The following is a 19,724-nucleotide window of genomic DNA, read 5'->3' as shown; positions in this document are numbered from 1 at the left end:
ACTGGATATGATTCTTTAAGCTAACCCTGAAACATGTATCTGTGAGCCCTCACAAGGGTCTATTTACTGTGGCCTTCTGCAGCAGACTAGAAAAGAGAAGGACGCTTGAAGAGTGGAAGAAATGTTTTCCAGCTCTCCTGCACCAATTCTTGCTTCAGCTCCCAGACAAACTGTTGAAAGAACTGAAGAATTGCCTTGCTATTAAGTTGTTAGATTGGTAAAATTATTATTTGGGTTCATGTTAGCTTTGCAAAATATTACTTATCTAACCATGGGTAGGTCATTTAATCTCTCTGAAGCTCCATTTACCAGCACTACAGTAAAAATAATAATACTTATTTTCTGCTATCTCTTTAGTGTTTCAAGGTACTGATTGTGTAATGGTTTCTGAGCACCACTAAATCTTGAGGTGGTGCAGCCCGGCTACATTCACTGATCAGACTTGTTCTGTTGTATGTGTTTCTGCTATGCCGCTGGGGGAGAGTGAAAAGATAAGGGGGAAGGTGACTTTCTGGAGTGCTTTTATTCCCATTTCCCTTCAATGGATAACTAAATTTGTGGAGCGATAGCCTAAAATAGCAGGAGAGCAACTGCCTGCAGGGGACTGACTGCCGCTTGGTGGTTACAAAATGGATGATCAAAAACTACCAACTGTAAAATGTGACAGACCCATATTAAATTCAGGGGACTCCCCAGCTATAGATTTCACTGTGTAAGTAACCAAGTCCAGCCACAATCTGTGGGTCTAGACAGTGAGGTTCATGTGCTTTCACTAGCTTGGCTCACATCCCCAGGAAAACCTCCTCTTTGAGACCTGTTAGGGGAATGGGCTGTCGCTCCCTCGGGCTTGCCTGGAGGCTTCTCAGCTCCTCTGCAGTGGGAAGATGCAATTAGGGAGAGAGGGGACAGTTACATAAGGTAAGGGCATCACTGTGGCTGCAGGAGAGAGTAGGTACCACCATTAGATTGCCAACTTTGAATAATAATCTTAACCCTGAAAAAGAGAATTGAACTGGCTGTAGTGGCAGATTTTTTGAGCAGAGAACTGGGCAAGCAGTTTACAGGTACAGCAGACCTTCTTTTTTGGAGTGCTAACAACTGTTATAGTGTGAACTATTTGGCTAGTAGTTCATTCCTTCGTTCTGCAATCACCTCGTTTAACAGGCATCTTGTTTTTCTATAGGCCTGAGGTAACAGCAAGGCGGGTTTTGTCTTGTTTGCTTTTTCTGCTTGTTGGAGTTCTTTTTGCCGTAGCTATTGTGGTCACAAAGCATCTGTTTTTCTTCAAGGCAGAGACTGGAGACTGAAAAATCCTCTGTGATGATTATTTGGTGATGGTTTGAAGAATTCACACAATCCTTAAAGAAAATGAGGCTCTAAATTGAAAACAACATCCCCCCAAAAATAAAATATCATACACTCTGTGCATTTATTATAATCTGTTACAAAATTTAAAAAGTTTCCCTGAAATAAACACACTGGGAAAATTGAAGAAATTTTTGTTCTTTAGACATACAGAAGTTGTCTTGCAACAGTAAGGCAGTTTCAATCAGTAGGGATATTTCAGCACAATTTCCTGTGTGTTCAGTAAACAGAAGAAAAAGGTCATGATGCTTAAGGAAAATGTAGCACATACATAGGTGATTGAAGAGTAGTTGAGATTTTCTGATAGCAATTCTGAAAATCTTGGCCCATTGAAAGCTCCATTTATAGGCCATTTCATAGGGTGGCCATTTTCCATTGCTTTTCTCAACAGGGCATTAATGTTTTCATAGTTATTTTATTTCAATAATTGTCTTTCACCTTCTTCAGTAGCTTGAATTGGTATTAGCCTATTTCAGTTCATGGTTAAAATGTAAGGTAAGCTTTCAGGGCAAAGTCTTTGTGTTGTTCTGGTCTCTGTTCATCTGCAAAACTAAGCCCTATGTGCAGCAATAAATTGGTCTGCTGCCAGTTAATCTTCAGCATCTCTACTGAATCTGAAACTACCCAAGGAAAAATGCTTGTTTGTCTCCTGCCAGTTTGGAGAGAGCCTCCTCTCCCACTCCCACCTTGGCTCACTCAGACTGACAGATGCCTTTGACAGGGGAAACAGTCCTCTCTTCTGGCAATGTGTTTTGTGGCACTAACAAAAAACAGGTGGCTTCACAAAAGAATCTCTTCTCTTTTTGTCCATCTCCAAAGATATTCTTGTGGACTGTAGTATTGAATTGCCTTAAATAAGTCTTTCAAGACAACCTAAGGAAAATGACTTTCACTTAAAGAAATGGGCTCTTGCATCATGGCTATCTGGACCTGCTGTGTATCTAAACATTACACATGGGGCAGAGAAATGCTGAACTCCTGATGTTTTCTTGTTGGTGTAATTCCCTGTGCAATTAACTGAGCTGGTGATCTTCAAGCTGGCCAAAACATTACTTATTTATTTTTAAATTTTTTAACCTTCCTTATTTCACAGAATTTTTTTCATACAATATAGAGTTATTACTGGCCACCCTGGTGGTCTGTCTTGCCATTTCAAACAGTGACTGATGCAACTCACCTTTTCTGCATGCCAGGTAGTTGCTGGCATGCTGTTTTCTTGCTTTCCAGTAAGAAAGAGATGCCATCATGGAATGAGATTTGATTTCTAGGAAATCTTTGACATTGGTTAATTCCTGCTGTGAAGTATTCATCTCTCATTTTAATTTCTTCTGATCATAATGCCCAAAGGACTCTTTACTTTTGCAAGCATCTATGGTCATCCCCCCACTAATCTATTTTGAATTTATTTTAAATTTTATTTTAAGAACAGTTCAAGGTTTTATTTCTTGAAAACTGCCTCATCCCTTCCACATACTCCAACAGAGCAGGTCTTTACACTTAGAAGACAGTGGTGATGAAAGTGTTTTATCATTTATTTTTTATTATTTTATTTTGGTTCCATCCTGTCCTTGCATCCTGTAGATACAGAGTAACCAAGCAGCAGGAAGCAGTTTCATGGCAACAATTATATGCCTGTTTTAAGCTGACACATTGCCCTAAAACTCAGTCTTTTTTTAAAGTTTATACAAAAAGAAGGTAGCAAAAAATTGCAGACATGGCCCTGTGTAATGGCTTTGTTGTTCTCCAGCCATGTTGTCTGCGGGGCTTCTGCTCAGATAAATGTCCATATGGTTAGATCTTGTCTGAATGTTGCAAGATCAAGTACCTGGTATATCTATTGCTGATATGTTGTGCTTTTTTAGCTTCTTCCTTTTCTTCTGCTTTTTCTGTCCATCAAACTCAGAGAAGGAAGTAAGACTGATTCCTAGAGGATTTAGTTGTTAGATTGAGAAATACAGTCCAGGCTGCTCCAGAGTGAAGCAAAAATGCTTCTCTTTGTTTTGAAGTTGTTAAAATGAACAGTAAATACCAGTATCAGGGAACCTGCAGAGATCTAGTGGGTTGTCTCAGGGATCTCAGCAGCTGTTGGTGTCATGTAACCTAGGAAGTCTGTAACATTTCTGGCTGTTGTTAGAGATCGCTTCTGAAATTCCCCATATATTTAAATATTTGGCATTGGTAGGGCTAAGACTCTGAACCACACTTGTAAATTGTAAAAATCTACTATCATGGGCAATGTTTTGTCAGTGGTTTCTGTAATACTGAGTTTTCACCACTTTTCACCTTGTACAGTCATTAACACTTGTAATAAAAATCCATGCATTTACATCAGCATCTTTAAATTACAGTATGTCTTGTAAAGCAAATGGCAGCACAATATTAGATTGCAGTATGGTTTGATGGCTTTCCTTTTTGCACAAAGGAGAGAATGTACAGGGAGTTACAGTAATTTCATGTCCATTTTAGTCCACTATGTAAAAATAGATTGGGACTTAAAACTAGGCCCAGTGGCTGTGGCATTGAGACCAACAGCTTTAAAGGTGTGCTAATGCTTTATTTCCAGTCAAATTAATGGGTCACACTCTGAAGCACTGTAATAATAATAATTAATATTTAATATTCAGACTTAAGGTGCTACAGACACTTTCACTTACTGCAGTTAACTTAATTTCTGCATCTTTCCTAGAGGGCTTCACCTTCAAAATTAGTGCCAGAATGCAGTGACACAAATGGGTGTCCGTCAGTCAGGCCTAGCGGTTCAGCCACAGGGTCTGTAGTCTCAGCAGGAGCTTGAGCACTTCCAGTTCACTTTGCAACAGAGGAAATCTATACACCTGAGGCACTTGTTTACACTGTAAAATTTCACCCTACTTTTTTGATTTAGAATTTAGGCAGGTTCACTAGCCACTCTTCTATTTTGTTGTTTATTATTTGTAACAGAGCAGTTCCACGGCAAGGTATGAGGCACAGAGGAGAATGTCATTTTGCTGGGTACTGTATACAAGCTGAGGAGAGGATTTGAAGAGTAATAGTACATTCAATTTTCCATTCTTTTTCATTGATTTGAATTAAATAATTATAAAAATAGCACTTAAACCTGTAAAGGCAAACGTTTTAAGGGAATTCAAGAGGAACTCTGCAGTCCAAAGCTTGCCTTTTTCCTTGTACAAAGTTAATGAAGTCTATGCAAATACATTTTCCATAGAGGAAGCTACTGTACTTGATGTTTCCTGCTGGCCCTGTTTTCACATTGTTCCTTGTGCTCTTGCACTTGTTTTCCAACTGCTGCCTGCAGACTCCCATTTTACTTAGGTTCCCAAGTCATTTTTTTTTTTTTCCTTTATTCTTCTTGTTTGTTGTTGTTGGTTGGTTGATTTTCAGCAGTGAAAGCGCTGCTGAAAATTTGAAAGTGAAATCATGTGTTGTGGGGTGAAAATGAAAGAAGGGAGCTAGAGTCTAGCTGAGAAACTCCGCGAGCTCAGATATCAGAATGAAAAAGTAACTAGAATAAGGAGATGATGTTAGTTGTAATTAAAAAGTGTCTTTTCTAAGTCTGAAGGCAGGTTTAAAACAACATCCAATTTCCATAATGTGGGAACAGATCTCAGAGGAGTAACAAGCGTTTCCTTTTCCCCCAGTTATATCAGAGTAAGTGGGGGTTAGATGGGAGCAATACCAAGTCAACTTATTAGCTTTGTCCTGTCCAGGAGTTGCACTTCTGAAATGTGAATTCCCACTTTGCTAAGTCTATTGTCCTGCTCTTTTGTAAAACATATCATGGCTCCTGTGAAAATATGAGAATTTTTACTGGTTAGAGTTCCTAGGTGGTATTTACAGTGCTGGAGAAACAGGGGAGAAGAAATGGTCAGAAAAAAGGATCTGGAGAAGGAAAGTCATCGTAAGTATCCTTCTGTTGTCTTTTCCCTTTCTCATAGCATCAAGCACAGGCCACTTATCACAGATTAGATCTGCATACCTCATCACAGCCCTGACTGTTGGCCATCAACCACCACTCTCTGTTTCTCCCATGACATTTTAAATTCAGTGACTAATTTTCTACAAGTCCTTTTTTCCCTCAGTGCCCCTTCTGTACTGGTGAAGCATCTAACAGCTCAGATTCCCACATTACCTTTCCCAAAATGTCTCTGTACCACCTCTATCAACAGAACTGAGCAACTTGTATGTTATGATTTCAACTTAATCCCCTTAATTCTTTCACTCTGATGTTGCACTTCCAGATCCTCTATTTTTCCCTGTTATGTTTCGTCACAGACTTTGGCTAAACAGTCCGGAACAGGGACCATCCTTCTGTAAGGACAACAAAGGTTTATAGAAATGCTTATTGCTTCACTACTCCAATAGAAATAATAAGCATCGATTGATAGAATTGTTGTAATCATAATAATGGAAAAGTGCAGAACTGGAGAGGATCCTGAAAAACAAGAAAAAAAAAGTGAAAACTGAAGAACCAGGAAAAAAAAAAGAGAAGGACGCTGAAATGAAGAAAAATATTGAAGGGAAAATGTAAACAGGAACAGATGGGAAGTAACAAAATAAGGTAGGGAAATTTTGCAGAAAAATATATGAGGTAAAAAACAAGAGAAAGGCCTGAAGATGAGAACAACAACAAAGAGTTCTGACACTTCTTATTTACACAATTTTTTTAATGTGTTTTCTGTGAAATATTAGGAACCTGGCTTTGAACTCTTCATACAGATAAAAGTGAGTGAATTTCAGCTGAGGATGGTAAATGTTTGCCACAAGCACTGTTTGCAAATTTTTAACTTTACTATAAAACAAACAAAAAATCCCTCCCCCCTAAAACAAAGGACACAACTTTTTTTTGTTTGTTTCTAAATATATATTTATACAATTAACATGTTAATTACTTTACAACAGTGTATTTGGGGCTGCAAAGTCAAGTTCTCAAAAGTCAAAAAATATCAGCATTACTTTTATTTTTTAATAGGCATTCAAAGAGGGTCCCTCACTAAAGGCTCTCACAGGATACTGAGGTGTCCTGGGGTGAGGTCCTAACTGTCTAAATATTAGAAAGAAAGAAAAAGTAAGAATTAATGGTCTGTTTTGTCTGTGGAGGGAGGTGAAAATTGGAGTTCCACAGGGGGTTACGCTATTTAGTGTATAGACAAGTGATTTCAACAACAGGAAGAAGGTTTGCTGATGGTACTGAGTAAAGAACAAGTAAATAACAGACCAGAGGGTCTTTTGAAGAGTTAAAGAAAGATCTCAGGCTATTATCAGGCCTTTATCAAGTGCCTACTGATGAAGTGCCTTTATCAATAGCCTATTCAGGCTATTATCAAGTGGTCGATGAAATTCACATAAATACATGTAAAGGTAGTGGCAAAAAACTATCTGAACTTTAAATACACAGTGGTGCATAATGACCTAGCTGGTACTGTTCAGGAAGTTTAATAGGCAAGCCCATAAGAATATGAAGTTAGTGCTAACTAACCACTGAAAAAGGAGCTAGAAGTTTAGGAATTATTAGGAAAATACTGAAAAGAAAATGAGAGCATGTATATAAAGAATAATTAAATAGACAGTGATTTTTCTGCATAAAGACGGGTGAAGAATATGATAATGACATGAGTGGCACAGGAGAAGGACAGAAAATGATTGCTCATTATGTCCAACAGCTTGGTGACATCAAATAAAACTGTAAGTAGAACTTTCAGACATTGAAAACTGATCAATGCAGCCTGGAGCAGGCCTGACTAAACCTCTCTAACAGGCTTGCTTTCTTTCCTACAGGATTCCTGCCTCCTTCAATACACAGGAAGAAGAGCATTTACTTACTGAATAGCTCTTCATTGTGTTGTTTCTTTCGCATTGTTCTGTGTGAGGCTTGTACCTGTACCTTGTTCACTGCAGTCTAGTTAGTCCCTTTTTCGAAAAGGTCTGAATTTTCTCATGGGTCTCTGGTGGTTAAAAGATCTATCTTTTCATTAATACTTGCCTTCACAAAATCTCTTTGAGGTTGTACTGTCTTTCCCTTACAGAATTGGATCCAGGGCACAAGGAGAATACAATTAGAATTGGTGTTGGGTACCCAATTTAAGAAAACTGGAAAGCAATTCTTCAGAGAATTCAGTGTGATAGCTCATTATGCATATTAACAGTGTTTCCCATTGACATGGGTAGCAGATCCAACTGCTGTGTTCTTCTGGGCATTGAGACTGTGAGTAGCTTAGTCAGAAAATGAAGGACTGAAATTGTGAACAGATGTAAGATGGTGTTTCAGTGCCCTGGTCAGCATACCAGGGGATTCTAGAAAAAGCAGGGATACAGCTGTATCCTACAGCATAATATGCAGCTGCATTAACTGTGCAAAGCTATTCTTAATATTGTTGTAATCCCCTGTGCTGTCCGCTTCACATTTCCTGGCTCCCTTCACAACGTTTTCCTTCACTACAAAGCCTATTTAAAATCCACAGTGAGCTGTTCTCTGAAATTGGAGCAAGGGCAGCATCACAGGGCATCTGCATACAGAAGTTAAATCATAGGCTCCAGAGGCAACACTAGTGCTGTTATTCTTCGAGGTTTTGACTTGGGAAATCTTTTTAAAACATAATTTCCTTCAATAAAAGTCCCCCAAATGAGAGTGATTCTATCAGATAGCAACATATTGACTTACTTGTGTCATCGGTTTGTAGTTCCAGTCTCACTCACAAACTCTTGCTTGTGTCGCAGACTCCCCACGTCTCTAGTTTCCTGCCTCAGTTTCTTCACAATATGAATTACAGTTTTCTCCCTGTTCCTCTGGTTCTTATCAATACGTTTTTCCTCTCCTTAATGTACTCAATCTCTGGCTCCTTGTCTCAGTGTCTTCATCTCAGTAGTTTATCTAGTCACAATGCCCTGTCACACAAATGATCTCTCCTGACCTTGGCTTGTTGTTCCCCTCTTGAATTTTCTTCAACAGTTCCCAATCCTGCTTTGGATCTGTCATCAGTAGCTCCTAGTGGAATCTGCTTGCCAAGACAGCTCCTCTTCTTGCCCCTCCTCTTCTTTAGCATCCTTGTCACGCACTTTGTCCCAAACTTCTCCCTTGATACCTACTTCTCAGAAGCACTTACAGAATTTTTATTTTCCATTCAACCGTCATTTTACAAAGTTAACCAAGATGTTCACCATTCCAGTATCAGTGGAAGAAGGAAAGGTTATAATTGATCACAAGCAAAATTAGGCTGGAAACTAGAAGAAAGCCATCTAGAGAGTGAAATCCTGTAGCAGCTTTTCAGAGAGAAGAATTCAGTATACATATTTATTTTTTCCAGTTATATTGTCAAAGACTCAAATTGTTCTTTGCTTTTTCCTTGCTTTAGTCAGGGACATGGATTAGGACTAAGGCACAAAGTCCTTCTGAGATTTTCTCAGGTGTGGAGCAAGTAGAAAACCATTTTAACAGATAGCAGCTGTACCTTCTGACACAATGTAGTGTGTGCAGAAAGTCAAAATTTGCTGTGAAATATATCATAACAATAGGACACCAAAGAGCAGAACTAAGATGGACTAAGGTTTGGTTTATTTGCTTGGATACATTTTGCTGAGACTTCCATAACAATGTTGAAAGTTGAGATTCTCTACATTCCTGGAGAGATCCTGTGCCTGTAGCTGTCCCCACAGGTCTCTCAAGAATCATTAAGTAAATGCTTTGCTGGGTGCCAAATCTTGACACAACCGTATGCTTTCCTGCAGAGCAGATGTTTGCAAAATTTAGCAGCAGACCCAAGTAACCAATTGTAGAGCAAAGACTGAGGCATGAATTGTACCAACTCCAGAAACAAAATTGTATCATACATTGGATGTCTGGACATCATTTCTTCCTTACTTTTCCTTTGATGTTGTAGTATTTTCTGCTGTATTATGTCTACAGCATATTTAGACAACCCACACGTTGGCTAAACTGACCAACATACTGGGGGGTCTTATGGTCCTACGCGGTCCTTTACAGAGATGTCCTCTTTGGACATAGTGTAAGTTTAAAATGTTGTATAGGTGTATTGTGCTTTTGTTTAGGAGACAAGTAAACACTGCCAACAAGACTGTGCTTGGGGGCATGTGAGTGTGTCTCCATGGCTCTGCCAGAAAATAAAGTGGTTGTAAAATATTAGAATAACAAATAAAGGACAGAATTTTCCAGCAAATTAGCAGTTACCTGTCAAAAATCCCTAATCCCTCTTGCTCCACAAGGCTAAATAGGGCATGGTCTGACACAGAAATTTTAAATAAATTTTTGTATGAAAGATACTGCACATTTATGTATAGCTCCATAGCCTAGTGAATGAATAAATACACATACTGACTTCTCCTCAGGATCACAATAAGTAATGGATGTTTTACTTAAGCTTCCACATCATGGCTTTGTTGCAATTTGATTATTCTGAAATACTACATTAATTGTTAAACTGTAGTGTATTAGCTACTGTTCTAATTCTAGAAAACTATTTTCTCTTTTGCAGGAATACAAAATTTGTCAGATAGTACTGTCTTGTTTGTTTGCTTATTTATTTATTTTTAATTACTTCCATGGTGATGCTTTAGGTATTTAATGTTCTTTTACTGGTATTTCCATGAAGCCATTTCCATGGACTATAGTGAGCTATAATGGCAGTAGTATATGAACATAACTTTCCTCCCACTGTCTTCCTTTCAGTGAACTATGATGTGTGAGGCTTATATGGGGTTATGGGGTTGTATAATTTTGTTGCAGAAGTGACTAAAGGCTGAGCCTTTCTTCACTGTGCACTGTGTTCCTGTGTTTTTTTCTTTCTTTTTTTTTTTTTTTTTTGATAAATAATACAACAAATGCTGGTAGAAGAAAATCTAAGTCCAGCTCAGGGAAATCCTCTAGATACATGAAAGGACATTGGGATACACTTGACATGAGGAATTTCTTTGATGATATGAAGTTACTGGATCATTGGCAGGTATGTTTGAGGTGAATGTGCCAGAATGATATTTCATTTTAAGGATTACCAACTGTTGGACTTGCTTCTTCCAGTAGAGCTGATCCCGTATTAATGAACTGCAGCTAGTTCATCACAGATGCAGCTCAGAGTCTGGCTGCTTAAATCTAATCTTTCTAATCAGTTAATCTGATAAATGTCCATGCTGGAAGTGCAAGAGAATGCTGGGTGGAAGGGAACAGCTGGAATCCTTTTAAGTCTAATTGCCTCCTGTGTGCCATTATTTTATTTTATGATGTAACCAACAATTGGACATGAAGGGTAGTGTGTACTCCACCTTTTAACATCAGTTTAGCCCTGCCAGGAAAGGGAAGGAAGGTCATTAATTCTTAACTGTATTTATGGGCATAGCACCCCACAGTCATAATGCAAGCCTGCTCACCATTATTCTAACACTGCTAATTGAGAGGAGTTCAGCAGACGTGCCTGGTATTCTCTGAGGTCCAGCTGGTATCCAATTTCCAGCAGAGTTTACTGAGAAACATGAAGGTCAAGTAACTTCCCCAAGGTTATGCCATAAATGGCTCAACTGGGATTAAGACTCAGATTGTCCTCGCTCCTAATCTTTTACCTTATTAACCACTGCAGTCTTTTTCTACAAATACCTAACAAGTTCATATTTGTAGATTTACAAACACAATGCCATGGTCAAACTCACTTAATTTGAGGGAATAGATTTCCTGAGAGGGCAGGTAATGAAATAATATTGGCAAAGTTTATTTGAAAATGAAATGGAAAATAATTGACTAGATTTTGCTTAAGGGAGCTATTATTTTAAAGGTAATGTTGTACTTCTCTCCTTGATCTCTTATTTCTCAAGCTTGTGCACATCTGGCCGCTCTCCCTTATCACCTGTCAATAAGCTATCAAGGAGCATGGGATTTCCTGAACTCATTTTACCTTTCTTTTACCTAGTCTCTATTTACCTTTATTATATCTCAAAGAAATTGGCTGACTATGTAGAAACAGTAACAAGGTGTCTGTCACTTGGTTTATTTATCTTTTTGTAAAACTCTCTTTGATATAAATACTGAGTGTTTAGCATGATAAAATTGCTATAATGTAGCTGCTTTCTTGGTAATTTGTGTGGGGTGGGGTACTCCATCTTTAAAAGGTAAACCACCAAGAGAGTGTTTAGTTAGGATGAGAAAACCCCCTGGTTTTCCATATCTCTAACTAAAAACCACGAACAGTATTATGGAGCATCAAATACTTTATAGTGCCAGCTGGTTTTAATTAAAGGCTTATTTTCTCTAAACCAAAGAAGACATTTTCTCTAATACAATACATCACAGAACAGCAAACATGTTCACACCAATAGTGTGCTCTCTTTCTGTAAACAGGGATGGGTGCAACACACGTGTCTGGAGGACTGCTTGGAAAGCCTTGTGGGACACAGAACTAAGATAATAGGTAACATCTCACATGGATTAAGGAGCGAGAAAAACAAAAATGTTTTTATTGAGCCTGTTCTTAACTGCATTAACATAGTGTAACTGATCTCCTGTCATTAGGCAGTGAAATCCAGAGCCACGGGGTGCAATTAAAAGGCAACCTGACACCTGCTGTTTCCAATACATCTTCTGAAATATCCAGAAAGAGACAATGCATCTTATCAAGGGATTGAGAATGGTAAAAGAAGGGTTTTCCATTGTAGGTTCCTACTTCAAATTTAGCCTAGTACTTTGTGACCAGGAATGCCCTAAAAAGGGAGTTTGATCTCTAATTCCACTTTTCAGAAGTTGCCACATGATATTAATTATCTCAGCAAAAGTGCCAAAGATGAATGAATGTGGAAGTGGGACTAATTTGCATTGTGGTTACAGGTGATCAGGTACAATGACATGGTTGCGGGGCTATGCAGAGAAACTTCTGTTGTACTGCTGCCTTTGCCAGACCTGAATTGCAATGCAGGGTTGGCCAGCTAAAGATACAAAATGCAAGATAACCCAAAATTTAAAAACTGTTGACCATGTAACACCAACAGGTTACTAGATTTTATTCAAAGAGTAATGCTTTAAAATCCATTTGAAACCTCACTGGGAGCCAATGAAAGAGATTAAAACAGAATAAAAAAGGTAAGGAAAAGGCATTCATGAATTTCCTAATAAATATCAAAGAAGGTACAAAAGTATTGGTAGGAGTAGGACAAAGAAATACTTTAAGCTAACTTACAATGAAGAAATAGCCCTTTTAGCACCCTCATGAGTGTACACCTTCACTCTGACAGATAGATGAACTGATACAGAGAGGTCAAATGACCTGACCTGAGGTGCACATGTATGGACGTGCACCTAGGTGGTAAAAATTTATGAGAGGGATCTACTGGCAGATATTCATAACAGTTAGAAACAAAAATTGGACAGAAGTTCTGGTGTTATAGAATGCACATTGCCATGTCTTATGCTGTGGCTTAGAAGAAGTTTGTGAATTAAAGTATTTTGGTTTGTGTATCTGAACCTTCTGGAACGGAAATTAACACCCAGCCTTGCTAAGGAAATCAAGATCAGTACTCAGGATGTATTTTGTAATGTTGCATCAGAGAGACAGTATATGCAATACTATGTGGTTTCTAGTTTGTTTGCCCATCAAGAGTAAAATCTTCCCCATTTAGAGAGAGGCTTGAAGATTGCCTTGTTACCTCAGCATCTCTATGCATTAACAGCTGCATTCCAATTTGCATTGCTTCAAACCGTTCTGGGTTTGCCAGGTCCTCTCATGTCTCATGCAGGCAATGGAGATTCCATGTTCCTGCTCACACGAGGCTTCACTACTGATGAAAATGGCCTGGGGTCCCTCATTAGTGTCTGCTGGTATAGAAGACGCTCTTGTGTTACACAGCAAACCCTGCTAGCTCAGCTGTCTGTCACTGAAAGCTATGAAGTCAAGATGTCTCCCACAGTCAGTTCTGCTTCTCTTTCTTCATCATCTGGCCATAACTAGTTTTTTCTAGGGTAATGGCCTCATCTCTGAGCCAGCTGATCGGTGTAACAGGTCTCTGCACATGGGAGATGACACAGGATGCACTGTCTAATGGCTTAATGCCTTCTAGTTGTAATTGTGCTCTAGATCCTTGCTCTTGAGTGTTGGTTCCTTTCCCTGCCTAAAATCCTGATCCAATTTTCTCTCTATACCTTGTCCCTGTTCCTCTTCCTGACTCATGCTAGTTCCTAATCCTGCCCTTGATCCTGCTCAGCCTTTTTTCCTGCTCTTGCCTCTTTCTTTCCCAGCCCTGGTTTTCTCTTTGAGTTACCTTGCCTGACCTCATTTCAGCTAGAACTACTCCTCATCCTAAAGGCACTTGCATACATTTAGACTGAAATTACAATGAGCCAAATCTGATCTTCACTTAACCATGCAAACTATTTTGTTTTCATAAGACTAAAACTTAGCTGAGGACAGAGTATGATTCAGTGGCTTTATTATTGTCTAATCAAGAAATAAATATGTGGAAGTTCTGCTTCTGGTACCAAGGCAAACTGCTCATGAAGGTTAATCTAATCTTTGAGTAGATTATTCTTGATTGAGTTACATGTGGTAAAGTTGTAAATACAGTGATGAATTTTATTTTTATTTTTTTTTACACATTACTAAGAATGCCTCTTCCATGTGTTGTCTGGGAACACTCCCCCATCCCCACATGATGATAATTAAACACAAATCTTACTTTAGATAATGGGAAGGCAGAGAGATGTTTTTCGCTCAAGTTTCAGAAGACTCAGAACTTCCTAAAAACTCAGTCATACTACAGACTTTGGATTCAAGTGATCAGGAAGTGTATTTGAAAAACCTATGCTGAGAATAAGTGTGTGGGGGATATTCTGTTATAACAGAGTCTCTTAACTGGATACATCTGTCTGGTGCGAGCATTAGAATAATTAAAAAGGGGAACTGATGCACTAAGCCTATTTAGCAGAGCATTGCCTGGCCAAAAGCAGATTCCAACAGAGCTGTAGAAGAGTAGAGCAAATGCTTTTGTGTCTTTTCCCAGCTGGCTCTAGATGAGGCACAGGGTCACCTTGATTCAGAGGTCATAGCTTTCTTTTTAATAGTTTGATTTTTCTTCTGTGAATTTGACTCTGTTTTTCAAACTCATGTAAACTTTTGGTATCCATAGCTTCTTGTGAGAGTATGTGCCCAGATTTAACCCTCAATTGCACATAGCACCCCATTTATATGTTTTGAACTGGCTTTTTTATAACGTAATACCCTCTAATTCCTTTGCTGTAAGAAATGGTGAGCAATCAGCCTTTGCTTACCTCCTTCATATCACTCTTATCACATTAGCTCTTAAGTTATCCTTTCTAATGGCTAGACAGTCTTCTTGTTTTGATATATCCAGACTGAGAAGGGAAAACCAAAGTGCATATAGTGTGGAAGATAAATCCATAGCATGAATTTATGCAGCAGCACTGTGATGTTTACCATTTTGTTCTCTTTTTCTAATGATTCTTAATATTCAGTTTGCTTTTATGATTATTGCTGAGTATGCACACTCTGTTTTCATATCAAAGTTTATCGTATCTCAAAGATGCTTCTTCTGGGTGGTATTAGCCATTGTGGAACCCATCATGTTCTACACAGAATTACTATTGCTTTTCCTTATATAAATATTAATCGATACTGTACTGAATTTCATCTCTGAGTTTATTGCCCAGTTTTTCAGCACTACAAACACTCTTTGCAGAAAATTGTGAATAAAATTAATTATTTTAATCATCCAATTTAGCCATGGTGCTATTTCAACCTTCTGCTCCATGAGTATGCTGAACAGTGCGGACCTTAACAGAGAATTTTGTGGGACTTTCTGGTAACTTCCAAGAAAACTGACTTTAAATTCTGAATATTGTTTAATAAATCCATATATTCAGGTATTCTATGCCTTTTAAAAAGAGTTTCTATCAGTTTGCTCTGTATGGAAATCAGAATTACTAGTTTATAGCTCTCATAAGTCCTCTAAAAGACTGGGGACACATATATCTCTTTTGGCAATGTTGATTTTAAGTGAAAAGTTATACCTCAGTGTGGCTCTACGCCTCATGTAACTATTTCATTCTTTATTCCATTAGAATGCCTGGTTCTGGTCTTACTGACTTGGTTACCATTCTCTTTGTTGTTGTTCTATAGCCTTTTCTGCTAGCATTTGAAGACAATTTAAGACGGTCTCTTACAAATATTATGTAGAAATGCTCTAATGCAGAAACTTGTACAAGTCTGTTCTTGCAGAATGCAAATAATTCATTTTGGCTTTCTCATGTGGTTTGATCTTCTGAGTGCTCATTTTATACCTTGTTCATCTGTTGGCTCTACAGATTTTCTGGAAGGCTTCCTGTTTCTGATATTTTTCTTCTGATGTGGGCTAAAACATTCCTTATTTATAGCAGACAAAATCTGAAACACTTTTTGGCTCTTTGTAAGTAAACCTTAATCTCATCCATTTGTCTATTTCACCTTTGGATATATTTCTAAACATACACTTTATAAAATGTAATGCATTAATATTTATTTCCTGCCTTGTCTGTAATGAGATTATACACTTGTATTTACTTTTAAGTTCTCATGTACTGCTTGACAGTACCAGCTACTGCTTTGCATCGTCAGAACAGCACAAGTGATTGGTTGTTTTTCCAAAAGAGAAGTTCTAAATATCTTCACGGAAAGTATAGAAAAAAAAAAAAAAAAAAAAAAAAAGGTCTATCTGCGTGGTAGCAGAGGGGATAAATCTCTACAGGAAGAAAGCATGTAATAAACATACTTAGACGAAGAAAATTTATAGCTAGGAATTGACATGGCAGGCCTTGTTAACTGGCCAAGTGCCTAGGAGCACAGTCTTTGAACTAAGAGAAGAAAAAAACAAACAAGATGCTTCTGCTATTTGCTATTTCTTTTAAGAATATCTAGTTCATAGGAATCAGAAAAGGTCTGTTGTGACGCCAGTGTCTGAGCCAAGTAATCATACTGCTAAATGTTTGTTTTTAATTCCTGTATGACCTGTAAATATTGTTATCTTACAGGTAGACAACATGGTATAAGTGGAGGGTTCAAAGAAATTACATTTATTCTGTTCTATACTGTACTAGTTCACTTGTTAAAGGTGTTAACTTATGTTACACTTTTTTCACTACTGTATTCAGACATAAGAGCTGTTTAACCCAGCCTTTTGGGTTTGTTCTTCAAATCTATTATTTTCATACTGATCTGCTTACAAAAAGCTCCAAACTGTGCTTTTTGTTAAAATAAATGCTACATTGACTAGGTGGAGTTCAGTTCATTCATAAAATGTTGTATATGTGAAACAATGCTTATATGAATGAGCTGCCACATGATTAAAAGAGATGTTCTATATATCTTTCTCTGAGATAAAACTTCGATATACTGTGGAAATAAGAAAACTGCCTTTTTAATGAGAAACTGCTTTCTGATATACAAGATTATTAGCTTTGATGATCAAATAGTTTGCAATGTACAGTCTCCTATCCATAGCTATCAGCAAAGGAAATGAATATCTTAATTTTGCCTCTGTGTTTTTGTTTTGTTTGGTTTGATTTTTAATAATAAATATCCTGGTTTCATTTCATTGGTGAAAACAGTAGGAGAGCATAACGGTAAGGTTTCCTTTTCACAATGCCTTGTCTTGTAAACATAGCAGTATTAATGCTGACACCTAATGGTATCACTGTTAATACCTGAACATCACTGAATTCTCATTATTGATTTACCTTCACATTCACAGTGACATTGTAACAGTGAAAGAAATCAATAATTTATTTTTCTTAGTGGTTCTCGTGGTGTATTCAGTCTTAGAGCTATCTAAACCATAACCATTAATACTGCAAGTTCAAATGAAGACACCTATACCATTGGTTACATTTGTAAAAAGAGAAATTAATTTAAGTTCATGTGAGATTGAACAAAAAATGGGAGAGAACCAAGACTAAAAGATTAAAAGACGTCTTCAGATTGGTCTATTTTTTTATATGTTGATATGTGTAGAATATGTTGTCAACCTATGAAAAATAGGAAAATGTGAATGCCTGTGACAAATGGGAAAATGTGAATTAAATATTGTTTTTATTTTTAGCCAAATATTTCCACGTTGTAGTTCAAACATGGAATGCACTAGCAATAACACTTTGTTATTGTTTCTAAGTCAAAAGAAGCTCTTTCATGTCTGTGACCAAATTCAGGCAAACAAGCAATCAAATTATTATTAAAAAAATGGAGAGATCCTCAGCTTCATTTTGTGATCTGTGTCTGGTGCTTGCTTCAGCATAGACTTCAAAATTGAATTCTCTTTTTATTTTTTTTTTTCCTGGAGTATTTCTGATGAAATCCTTTAGTCAGTACCAATTGTTTGGTATGATTCATTTCTGATGTAAGTAATTTCTGATAGTCCAGCAGAAAAAGGAATGAATTGATCCAATCCCTCCAGCTATCCATAAGTAAGCTGGACACCTAATTGTGATACTCCCATTGTTTGTGGGACACCGATGTATTTGAAGAAAGGACTGGGTTTTGAGTTTAAAAAAATCACATAAACAGAACTATTAGCAACAATAACAGAAATCCCAATATGAAGGCTGCTTAAATGCCTCACGTGCTATGTTAACAGCACGTGAGGTTCACTAGCTTTTTCACAGATATCGGCACCTGATTATGACAGGCAGTACTTCTTTCCTAGCAAGAAAAAGGTTGACTCTGGCATGTTTCCAAACGGGTTTGGAAGACTTCATAGCCTTAGCTTTGGAGATGGTTTTCATAATGGTTTAGCTGCTGGTTTCGAAATCTTTCTTAGTGTTTGGCTACAGTGGTTTCTATTCTATTTGCACTCAATTGCCCTACCCATTTATGCTAGACTAATGCTAATGACACATGGAATGGGAAGTCCTGTAGCTGGTTGCTATTCCAGATGCAGAATAATTGTAATGTAATGAATGTACAGTGGGACAGTAAAAATACTGTTAAAGTTTCCAAAATACTACACAGCTTACATATGTTTTTGGGGACAACAGCCAATGATCCGAAGAAAAAACTGGCTGCAGATGTCAGAGCATTTTTTTTTCTGAAAAGTAAAAACAACAATGGAATATTATTGCATGTTTCACTGAGCACAGACTGTCTTGCAATTGAGAAACTTTTTCACAGGATCTCACATAGTTAAGTGGACCAAATTAAACTTACCTTCTGAAAAAAGAATAAAGGAATGAAATTGTCTTATGTGGATTCAGTCCTTGGTTTTTAATAACTTGGGAATTTACCAGTGATGCAGATGTATCGTGCCTGTCCAGATGCATTATGTGTGATCTGTCTTCATGTAAAAGAATATAAAGGCCTTCTGGTTCTCATGAAGCACTCCTCGGTTAATCCTTGAAATAGGACAATGGGACAGTGCTTGTTACTACTTGAAAGAAATCATGTTGTAATGACAACACTTAAATACTTAAAAATACCAAAGTTTGCATCCATGTGCTCTGCCACAATTCATACCTGATGCTACATGGGGTTTGACTGCCAGCATCAGGATACTTAGAGAATGTGAGCCACATTCATGTGTCTCCACTTTTGGACATTGGCTTTTGAAGCAGTTGAGAAGATTGCAGTTATGATTTCAGTCTCACTTGGATTTCCTTGATGGCTTTTGGTTTAGTTTCTACTCTGAGAGTGGTAGGACAGCAGCTGTTGCATTCATTGGTCATGTCCTTAGTGGTGAGTGCGTGAATTCAGAAAGGTCTTTGAGGAAGGTGCTGCTGTCATGGCTTGTAAGGTGTTCTCAGCATTCCTGCAGATGGGAAGGCTGTAGACAAATCCTTAGAAATTTTGGAGGAGGTTTTGTGGATACTAACTCATATGACTAAAGAGCTCTTTCATTAATTTTGGGAGAAGCTATTATATAACATCAACATATTTGCTGTTTTTCATCAGATTCATTCTCACTTTTTTTTTTTTTTTTCCTCCAGACAAATGTATTGTTGTAACGATGTGTTTTGATGTCATTTTTTTTCTGACTCCTCCTGTGCTGCAAACAATCTTGAAGTATAAGATAAATTAGACCATAGTCTTTCTTTCTCTTTGTAGTGTCATCTTGCAGGTGCTTTTTTTTTTTTTCCCTCACCTGTGCTTGACATCTCTATGTGGTCTAAATTTGTATTACAAATTGATATACTACAGGTAAAATGTTTGTTTTTGTGCTTGAATATAAATATATATATATGTGTGTATATATATATATATATATAAATGAAAGGTTGGGATGTATAATTGACAACACGATGTGTATTTTCATTGCCAGATTAGGAAAATTAACATTCTAACAGAAATTTGATGCTGTAGATTCTTGTCAGACTGATGATTTTCATGATAACTCTT

This window comes from Aythya marila, assembly GCF_965140915.1.
Source record: "Aythya marila genome assembly, chromosome: 7".
Classification (NCBI taxonomy): domain Eukaryota; kingdom Metazoa; phylum Chordata; class Aves; order Anseriformes; family Anatidae; genus Aythya; species Aythya marila.
This window is presented reverse-complemented; position numbering follows the sequence as displayed.